We start from the raw sequence: 11478 nt of genomic DNA, 5'->3' as shown, positions 1-11478 counted from the left end.
CCCCTCCCCCACTCATGCTCGCTCTCTCTCTCTCTCTCTCTCTGTCAAAAGTAAATAAACATTAAAAAAACCCAACAAAACAAAACACAATGACAAGTGCTGGAGAGGATGTGGAAAAATTAGAAGCCCTGTACCCTGTTGGTGGGAATGTAAAATGGTACAGCCCCTGGGGAAAACAATATGGAGATTTTTTAAATAATGAAATATAGAATTACCATATGATTCAGCAATTCAACTTTTGGATATATACCCAAAAGGATTGCAAGCAGGGCCTTAAAGAGGTATTTGTACAGCCCTGTTCACAACAGTATTATTCACAACAGCTAAAGTGTGGAAGCAATCCAAATGTCTGTGGATGGGTGATCCGAGAAGCAAAATGTGGCATATGCATACAATTGACTATTCTTCAGAAAGGAAGAAAATTCTGACTTACGCTACAACATGATTGAACTTGAGGACACTATGCTATGTAAAATAAGCCAGTCACAAAAAAGACAACTATCGTGTGATTCCACTTATAGGATACGTACTTAGAGTAGTCCCAGTCATCCATACAGAGAGTAGAATGGTGGTTTCCGGGGACTGAGGGAAGGGGAGACAGAGGAGTTATTGTTTAATTGGTGTAGAGTTTCAGTTTTGCAAGACGAAGAGTTATGGTGATGAAAAATGGTGATGGTTGCAGAATATTACAGATGTGCGTAATACCGCTGAACTGTACAAAAAAAAATGGTTAAGGTGGTAAATTTTTTAAGTGTTTTTATTTCTTTTATATTATAAACATATATTTATTTTGAGAGAGAGAGTAGGGGAGGGGCAGAGAGAGAGGGAGAGAGAGAGAATTCCCAGCAGGCTGCACACTCTGAGCACAGAGGCCATTGCAGAGCTCTGTTCCAGGAACTGAACCATGAGATCATGACCTGAGCCGAAATCAGGAGTCCGGATGCTCTACCGACTGAGCCACCCAGGTGCCCCAAGATGGTAGATTTTATGTTAAGTGTATTTTATCACAATGCCAAAAAAAAATGGAAAATCAAAGCTAATAGAGGCCATATAGCTTTTTTGCGGGGGAGAAGAAGTTTAGTCACAACTCAATGAAGTTAAGAGTCTGAGTTGAAGAGTCCTTACCAGTGGAGCAGACTACAGAGTCCAGAAACATGCAAATAAGTGTGAGGCTATATTCTATTATGAAAGTAACATTCTAGTTCAGTAGTAAATAAATGGATTATTTAATAAAAGATACCAGCATAATTGACACGTGGGTCTGGAAGAAAACAAAGTGAGATCTTTATTGTTTTGTATTCAAAATTAAAATCAAATGTAAAATATATATATATATATATATATATATATACAAATATCAAAAGTGGGGGGAAGCAATATTCAACTTAAGATGATTGTTGACCTGTGACCATCAAATGTAGCTTTCGTTTGGATAAACAAATAACACATCATGTATAAGAATATTTGTTTAATCTCCAGATGAGGAAGTCCTTTAAGCAAGTCAGGAAGTTCAGAAATCTTATAATAAGCACATAAAATCTTCAACCACTTTAACGGAACAATATATTAGAAATGAAACTAGGGGCGCCTGGGTGACTCAGTCAGTTGAGGAACCAACTTTTGATTTCGGCTCAGGTCATAATTCCAGGGTCATGGGATTGAGCCCTGCATCGGACTTCATGATGGGCGTGGAGCCTGCCTAAGATTCTCTCTGTCTCCTTCTATCCCTCCCCCACTTGAGTGCACAAGCGCTCACGCGCGCGCGCTCTCTCTCTCTCTCTCTCTTTCTCTCTCTCTCTCCCTCTGCCCCTCCTCCCCTTGTCCCACCTCTCCACTCCCCAGCCCCCACCCCCCCCACTCATATGCGCCTGTCTCTCAACATTCAACATTATCAACCACTTCCTCTTTCTGGTACCACTCTAATTCTTGGCTTCCTTGAAACACTAACCTCGGGGCGCCTGGGTGGCTCGGTCGGTTGAGCGTCCGACTTCGGCTCAGGTCATGATCTCACGGTCCGTGAGTTCGAGCCCCGCGTCGGGCTCTGTGCTGACAGCTCGGAGCCTGGAGTCTGCCTCCGATTCTGTGTCTCCCTCTCTCTCTGCCCCTCCCCTGTTCATGCTCTGTCCCTCTGTGTATCAAAAATAAATAAACGTTAAAAAAAAATTAAAAAAAAAAAAGAAACACTATCCTCGTGCTTCTCCTCCCTATTTGAGAAATCATGAATTCGTCCTAAAGTAGAGATTGAAGCAACCTGGAAGACATCTTTTGTTTGTCCCACATGATGTGTTATTTGTTTATCCAAATTAAAGCTACATTTGATGGTCACAGGGTAACAATCATCTCAAGTTGAATATTGCTTCCCCTCCCCCCACTTCAAGTGAGGCCTCCATACTCACTGCTCACTTCCCTACCTGCCTGACGACTCTTAGTGTGTGAATTTGCTACCCTGCCTTAAAACACCTAAGATTTGGACAACTATTCATGTGTGGAGCGAGGGTGGGGTAGGGAGGCTGCAGTCAGACTTACACACACAGACTTACACACACAGACTTACACACACAGACTTACACACACAGACTTACACACACTCCTCAGGGCTCCTCAAACAGGCCATCCGTCACGATGCTCATCTGGCTACATTAGTTACTCCTCAGAATAAAAGGGCTAATTTAGACCAACACATATCTAAAACAAGCAAATAGAAAATGTGTCACATCGCTATAGTCCTCATTTCTGTGACTGATCAAGAAGCCATAATTGATATCTATGAACTGCTTCCCCCATTCATTCCGTATTTTCCCTGCCCTCAGCCAGAATCTCAGATAGTCAAGGTTCTTTACCTGGTAAAGTGACCCAAACTTCCATTTCCGGCTCAAGGTCTGAGCCCTCAATTGTCCTGCCTTTTTTTCCGCTGCTACGTTTTTCCATTAACCTTTACTATTAGGCATGGCAGTACTAAGTGGTGCCCAGAGAACCCCCTGGGTTCTCCGAAATAGTTCTTGCTGCTCCCAGTGGGCAGCAGCAACCCAAATTCCCCCAGGTTATCAGGATCAACCACACCAGCCAGCTGAGTAATCCCTGGACCTCTTGGTTCAGTGGTACATGGAGTCCCGAATGACAGTCTCATCTTCCAATTCAATGGAACCATTGTGTTCACTGGTGGAAACATTCTCCGTTTGGGAACAAAGTCCTTCAAACCAACAGAGCCTGAAGTTGCTGAGAGAAACAAAAATTCTGTGAGGGGGTTATTAGGTGTAACAGTGAAAGAACCACCCACTTCCACCCCTAACTTCTGAACCACATACTCTGCTGTAGGGGAGACGACACCATATAATGGTCTCTGATTCAAAGCGTAGGTTGCGTCTTGTGAGACAGAACTCCATTCCTTTGGTGTTGTCTCCCAACCGTTGCTGTGGTCTTCAGTAAGCCCTTCCATGTTTCAAACAGGTATCGGCTTCCAGGTGATGGGGGATATGGTAAGACCACTTCATTCCAGATGGCAAAGTATGTGGTAAGGCCACTGAATTCCACTTAAATCCCATTACCGCACCTTCCTTTGCTATGCAGTAAGTTCCTCGATTAGACACAATGCTATAGGGAGTGCTACAACTATGGGTAAAGCATTCTGTGAATTCACCAATCGTGGTGCTGCCAGAAATATTACAAGCAAAGAAGACGAATCCACGTCCAGAATATGACTATTCCAGTGAGGACACATGTATACGCTACCACCCCCCCCCCCATGATGAAAGAAGTCCAGTATAATTCACCGGCCATCAGATGTCTGGCTGGTTCCCCCAGGGAATGGTACATATCAGGGACTCAGTGTTGGTCTCTGCAGTTGACATATTGGCATTCAGCAATAGCATTAACCAGATTAGCCTTGGGAAAGAGAAATCTATGTTTTTGAGCTCATTCATAGCCTCCATGTCTGTCAACATGGCCACTTTATTCAAGAGACCATTGAGCAAGTACCAGGGTGAGCAAGGACAGAGGCCCTTGGTGGACACACACAGTCTGAGCCCATTCTCAGCATTCCATTGGAACATCTCTTCCCCAGGCTTCCTTGCCACCAGTGTTAGAACCCTGTGCTTTCTGGTCTCTGACCATCCAGCCAAACCATTAGTAACTGCCCTTGAATCAGGGTAGATCTATACCTCTGGCCATCGCTCACTGCCGACAGTGAACAACCAAATGTACTGCCCACCAAGACTAGTCCTTTTCCTTCACTGAGAGAATTTTCCTTTACCATTGTCCTTCAGTGTCACTCCTGAGTGGGGCTGTAATGGTATAGCTCTTCCCTTTTGAAGATTTTTTTTTTTTTAAATAATCTCTACACCTAATGTGGGGCTCAAACTCATGACCCCAAGAGCAAAAGTCTCATGCTTTTCCAACTGAGCCAGCCAGGCACCCCTATAGCTCTTTGCTGTGGGGCACTACCAGCACATATAAACCAGGCTGAAGTTTGTTTTTAATTCAGTCAACTGGTCAAGCATTGAGGAAGAGAAGCAATACAGCAGGAACAGTGTGAAAGGATCTTGAACCTCCTGCTCATACAACTTACCTTCTGGAGGAAAAAAAAAAAAAGCTTGTTTTTTTTATATATATAGTTTCCATTAACGGTAATCTGATATTGTGTATACCCAATCTTATGGCTAAGTGGATTAAACAACACCTAGTTCAGCGTGACTGGGTGGCTCAGTCAGTTAAGCGTCCGACTTCGGCTGGGGTCATGATCTCGCAGCTCGGGAGTTCGAGTCCTGCTGTCAGCACAGAGCCTGCTTTGGATCCTCTGTCCCCCTTTCTCTCTGCCCCTACCCTGCTTGTGCTCACTCTCTTTCTCTCTCAAAAATAAACGTTAAAAAAAATTTCTTTTTATTATTACGTTTCTTTATTTTTGATAAGCAGAGACAGAGCATGAGTGGGAGAGGGGCAGAGAGAGAGGGAGACACAGAATCCGAAGCAGGCTCCAGGCCCAGAGCCCGACGCGGGGCTCGAACCCACAAGCTGTGAGATCATGACCTGAGCCAAAGTCGGACGCTTAACCGACTGAGCCACCCAGGAGCCCCAAAATAAACATTTTTAAAAATTAAAAGAAACCACACATCTTTGGTCTTTGTCCTGTTTCTTGAACTTCCTGATGACAGCAATAAAGGTATCATTTGTTATGTTAATGAGGCAAAGTTAGGGAAGCTCTACTTAACCTAAAGATGGTGCTGGGTTGGGAGAAGCAGCCAAGAGATTAGAGGTTTGGAACTTTCAGTCCCATCCCCCTGGCCTCCAGAGAGGGGAGAGGGGCTTCAAGGTTGAATCAATCACCAGCGGCCAATGAGTTAATCAGTCATGTCTATGGAATGAAACCTCCATAAAAGCTTAAAAGGAGGGGCGCCTGGGTGGCTCAGTGGGTTGAGCATCACAACTTCAGCTCAGGTCGTGATCTCACAGTTGGTGAATTGAGTCCTGCATTGGGCTCACTGGTGTCAGCGAAGAATCCACTTCAGATCTTCTGTCCCCCTGTCTGTCCCTCCCCAGCTTGCACTGTCTCAAAAATAAACTAACATTAAAAACAAAACAAAATAAAAAACTACAAGGAGAGCTTCTGGGTTGGGAAACCCTCGGAAGTGTGGGGACAGTGGTGCACTTGGCAAGGACACGGAAGCTCCTTGTCCCTTCCCCATACATTGCCCCGTGTATCTGTTCTACCTGGCTGTTCTTGCATGATGTTTTTTTAGAGTGAGCCAGTAATCTAGTAAGTAAAATGTTTCTGAATTCTGTGAGCTGCTCTAGCAAATTAATCAAATCCAAGGAGGAGGTTATTGAAACCTATGACCTATATAGCAGGTGGGTCAGAAGCCCAGGTAAAAACCTTGAACTCCCAACAGGCATCTGAAGGGGGTAAGGAGCAGTTTTGTAGGACCAAGCCCATAAACTGTGGGTCTGACATTATCTCCAGGTAGACAGTGTTAGAATTGAGTTGAATTGTAGGATGCCCAGCTAGTGTCAGAGAATTGCATGGTGGTGTGGGAAAATCATACACACACAAAAACAAACCCTCTGGAATTGGGAACAGAACCCATACAAGAGATGTACTGAATGTCAGATTACTAGATTGGTGTTAGAATGAAAGGAATTATGGCCTAAATCAAAAAAGCCTTCCATAACAGCTTCTTTCCTTAGAAAGTGCTTTGGAGTCATCTAGAAGGTTTTATTTATTTTAAAGATTTTAGTTTTTAAAAATGTTTATTCTTGAGAAAGAGAGAGAGAGCATGCACTGGGAGGGGAAGGGCAGAGAGAGAGAATCTCAAGGAGGCTCTGTGCTGCCAGGGCAGAGCCTGACCCAGGGCTTGAACTTACTAACTGTGAGATCATGATCTAAGCCAAAATCAAGAGTTGGATGCTTAACCAAGTGAACCACCCAGGTGCCCCTAAAGATTTTATTTTTATTTATTTTTTAATTTATTTATTTATTCATTTTTAAATTTACATCTAAGTTAGTTAGCATATAGTGCAACGGTGATTTCAGGAGTAGATTCCTTAATGCCCCTTACCCATTTAGCCCATCCCCCCCCAACCCCTCCAGCAACCCTTTGTTCTCTATATTTAAGAGTCTCTTATGTTTTGTCCCCCTCCCTGTTTTTATTTTTTATTTTTTTTAACATTTATTCATTTTTGAGAGACAGAGAGAGACAGAGTGCAAGTGGGGGAGGGGCAGAGAGAGAGGGACACAGAATCTGTTGCAGGCTCCAGGCTCTGAGCCATCAGCACAGAGCTCGACTTGGGGCTCAAACTCACGAACCTCGAGATCATGATCTGAGCCAAAGTTGGACGCTTAACTGACTGAGATACTCAGGTGCCCCTGTCCCTCTCCCTGTTTTTATATTATTTTTGTTTCCCTTCCCTTCTGGTCAGCTGTTTTGTCTCTTAAAGTCCTCATATAGGGGCGCCTGGGTGGCTCGGTCGGTTAAGCGGCCGACTTCGGCTCAGGTCGTGATCTCGCGGTCCGTGAGTTCGAGCCCCGCGTCGGGCTCTGTGCTGACCGCTCAGAGCCTGGAGCCTGTTTCAGGTTCTGTGTCTCCCTCTCTCTCTGACCCTCCCCCGTTCATGCTCTGTCTCTCTCTGTCTCAAAAATAAATAAACGTTAAAAAAAAAAGTCCTCATATGAGTGAAGTCATATGATATTTGTCTTTCTCCAACTGACTAATTTCACTTAGCATAATACCCTCTAGTTCCATCCACCATCCACGTAGTTGCAAATGGCAAAATTTCATTCTTTTTGATTGCCGAGTAATACTCCATTGTGTGTGTGTGTGTGTGTGTATATACGTATATATATGTATATGTGTATATGTACATATATATGTATGTGTATATGTACATATATATATACATATATATATATATATATACTGTCCCCACGTATATATATACCATATCTTCTTTATCCGTTCATCCATTGATGGACATTTGGGCTCTTGTCAATAACACTACTATACTTTGGCTATTATCGATAGCGCTGCTATAAACATTGTGGTGCATGTGCTCCTTCAAAACAGCACACCTGTATCCCTTGGATAAATACCTAGTAGTGCAATAGAAGTTACACCAGTATAAGATTAACAAGTTTGGGGATCTAATGTACAGCATGGTGATACTAGCTAATAATACTGTATCATAGACTTGAATGTTGCTAAGAGAGATCTTAAATGTTCTCACCACAAAAAGGAAATGGTAACTATGTGATCAAATGACGGTGGTAGCTAATACTATGGTGTTCATTTTGCAATTTAGAAATGTGTCAAATCAGCAGGTTGTATCCTCTAAACTTACACAATGTAATGTGCCAATTGTATCTCAAAAAAATCTGGAAAAAAGAAGTTCTATCAAAATCTATGTTATATATTCCTTTCCCCAAGACAGTTTCCATGAATTGAAATGAATGGCCGTGCTTCCCCCACAAGAGTAGGGAGTCTGGGAATGAGCAAGTGTGTGTGTGTGTGTGTGTGTGTGTGTGTGTGTGTGTGTGCGCGCGTGCGCGTGCGCGCGCAGTGAGAGCGAGAAAGAGCAATCTCATAAGTAAAGGGTTGATTCTAGTGTGTGAATGTTGTTTAGTAATGCTTTAGGGTAAAATAACGATTCGGCAGGAGCTGATGCACTTATATCTCTTTGCTTATTCTGAAAGAACCACAAGTTAGGAATGGCCTGGAGAAGGAACTCACCCCTGCTTTTGGCAAGACCCTAAAACAGGCATCAAACCAGACCTGGTTTAAATTCCTGCTGTAGCTCTCTGTGATCTAGGACAAATTACCTGACTTCAGAACCTGGAGCTTTGTTAAGGTAGTACCCAACCTATGGTGAATTTCAAAGAAGAAATTGAGCGTTGGTGGCATAGTGGTTGGCATAGCTGTCTTCCAAAGAAGAAATTGAGAATATGGGTAAACCACATCACCAGGCACTTTGCGTGGAGTCGACGTCCTACCCATGCTAGTGCCTCATCATCTCTACCTCCCTCCCTTTTCTTCCTCTTTTCAGTTGAAGGAAGTGGGGGAACTCTCCTGTGGCACACCTAACTCCCTGTCCACTGGTCTGGATCTCCATCTGTCACTGGCTGCTTCACGACCATCCTTTTGTCCTGAAGATGCTTTCCTTTCCAGGCATTAAGTATGGCTCTGGCTGAGCCCCCATTATTTACCTTGGGGTCCTTCTCTGAGCGGCCAGCCCACTGTAAAGACTCACAGCCTGGCCGTAATGTGTGGGGGTCTCTTTTAGAGAGAAAAGGGGTGGAGGCAGGAGAAAGGCAGATTCCCAGATCCTCAGGCTGGCGCTGGGCCTGGCTTTCCAAAGGCTCAGGGCAGTATTTCCCAACCCCCTCGGTCCGGTGCCCCTTTCACTCTCCTGAACGATATTCGTATGCAATATAAACTATATACCTAATTTCAAAAAGTAAGTTTAATACTCTGATATTATAAAGGTGAAACAAAAGATTAATTTATAATAAAATAGAAAATATTTTAATATGTAATAGCAGGCATGGCTACACATCTAATCTAATAGTCAGAGCCTTGGACTTAATATAGAATCACTGTGAACACAACAGCAAAATGAGCCAATGGATAGGCGTGTTTTAGAGGACACGGATTTCTGGAAAGGGGAGCAGCTCTTGGTAAAGCCCTGAACAAAACAAACAATAAGTTCCTTCAATCTACACATCAGTTGCATTTCTGGCAAATTCGGTGTTTAAAATGATTCAGGGGCGCCTGGGTGGCGCAGTCGGTTAAGCGTCCGACTTCAGCCAGGTCACGATCTCGCGGTCCGTGAGTTCGAGCCCCGTGTCAGGCTCTGGGCTGATGGCTCGGAGCCTGGAGCCTGTTTCCGATTCTGTGTCTCCCTCTCTCTCTGCCCCTCCCCTGTTCATGCTCTGCCTCTCTCTGTCCCAAAAATAAATAAAAAACGTTGAAAAAAAATTAAAAAAAAAAAAATGATTCAAAAAAAAAAAACAACCCAGTTTGTGTTCATTTGTAAAATTAAGTGGAGTTCTGGGCTCCCGCAGACAAGAACGGGTTTTTCACCTATGTTGGCATCCAGTGGGGCTTTTCCAAGGCAGGTGGGCTGTGGGACGTTTTGTGCAGTCCTGTCCCGGTCACTGCAGTATGTGCTGCATCTTTGGCCCCGAGACCCTGAACAATACCGGGAAAAAATAAATAATACCTCCTCCTTGCCCACCCCACCCCCCAACATATTAAAATAACCACAAATTACCCTCAGGGATTTCCAAAACATCCTCTAGAGGGCAGTACGTCCCCCTGTTGAGAAGTGGCTTAGGCGACAAAACGTGACCCGGAGCCCTCCCAGGAGTTGGGGAAGAGTTTGGTTTCCTTTCATGAGGCCCACATCTATTCACCCTTGTACCTGACGTGGGCCTGTTGACCCTCCCTCCTCTCTAGGCCCACATATCGGCCCTCCCTCCCCAGTTCTCTACCCGTTTCGCCTCGGGCGGCCTACACATTTCCTGGAACACGAGGGGAGGCAGCTGGAGGAGACCAGGCACTGATAGAATTCTGGAAGGAGTCTGGCAGAGCAGTCGGGGAAAGCTAGGTCTGGTCCTTTCCTGGAAGGATGGGGCCCAGACGGGACCCAGATCTTCCCGCGTGGCCACAAGGGCCCAAGAAGGTACGCCCGAGCACAGCTAAGTTTGCCCTCAAACTTGGCTGGACAACATGCCTGCCTTCCAAGCTGTCCGCCTTCGCTCATCCAGTCCCTTGTTAAGGTGGTACAAGGAGCACAGATTCTGGAGCTAGACTCCTGAGTTCCAGTCCTGGCTCAACCATTCGATTTGCTTTGGGAAGGTTATTTAGGCTCTCTGAGCCTCCGTTTCTTCATGTGTGAAATGAGGATAATGATAGTATCCCTGCCATAGGGTTCCAAGAATCAGATGAGTTGATATACGTAAAAGTGTTGGGGGGCCTGGGTGGCTCGGTTAAGCAGCCCACTCTTTTTTTATCCTTCTAATATTTATTTATTTTTGAGAGACAGACAGGACACGAGCAGGGGAGGGGCAGAGAGGGAGGGAGACACAGAATCCGAAGCAGGCTCCGGGCTCCGAGGGGTCAGCACAGAGCTGGACTCGGGGCTCGAACTCACGCACTGAGAGACCATGACCTGAGCTGAAGTCAGCCGCCCAACCGGCTGAGCCACCCGGGCACCTCAAGTGTCTGACTCTTGATTTCGGCTCAGGTCATGATCTACGGTGAGACTGAGCCCTGTGCCGGGCTCTGTGCTCACAGCATGGAGCCCGCTTGGGATTCTCTCTCTCCCTCCCCGCCCCTCCCCCATGCATGCTCACTCACTCTCTCTATTATATATGTATATACACTTATATTTATATATTTATATTATATGTATATGTAAAAGTGCTTTGAACAGTGCACATACTCTTTTGCAAATCTTAGATATCATTATCGTCACCACCATTCATGCCCGTCAAGGAGCATCAGGCCAGCAAGTTCCCCCAACATGGGGGCCGAGCATCCCTAAGGCCCCAACTATGAAGAGGCCGAAGCTGACGGAGTTCATTTCTGCACAGGAGAGAACGCTCGCCGCTAACGTGGCGGACGCGGCGCCCCGTGGGCGGCTCGCGAAGATCTAGGTGACTGCGGAGCAAGAAAGGCCAATCATCACGATCGCGACCGTCGCGATCACCCACCAGCGTCACCATCCTCACACCGAGGGAAAAACAGAATCCTGGAAGGAAGAGGGAGGGCTGTGAACTCGGGCAAAAGGCTTACTTTCCGACCACCTGTGGACTGTGGGTCTAGGCCTTTGGAGACCCGGAGCCCGAGCTGCTTCCCAAGTGACCAGAAAAGAAAGGAACCTCCTGACCCTCTCCCCCTCTCCCCCCCCCCCCCCGCCTCCCCGGCCCTCAGGCAGCAGACGGGCTGGCTTTGGGGAGAGGTCGGGGAAGACGAGGAGGCCAGCGGCTCA

This window comes from Acinonyx jubatus, chromosome E4 (assembly GCF_027475565.1).
Source record: "Acinonyx jubatus isolate Ajub_Pintada_27869175 chromosome E4, VMU_Ajub_asm_v1.0, whole genome shotgun sequence".
In the NCBI taxonomy this organism is placed as follows: Eukaryota; Metazoa; Chordata; class Mammalia; order Carnivora; family Felidae; genus Acinonyx; species Acinonyx jubatus.
Note: the sequence above shows the minus strand (reverse complement) of the source record.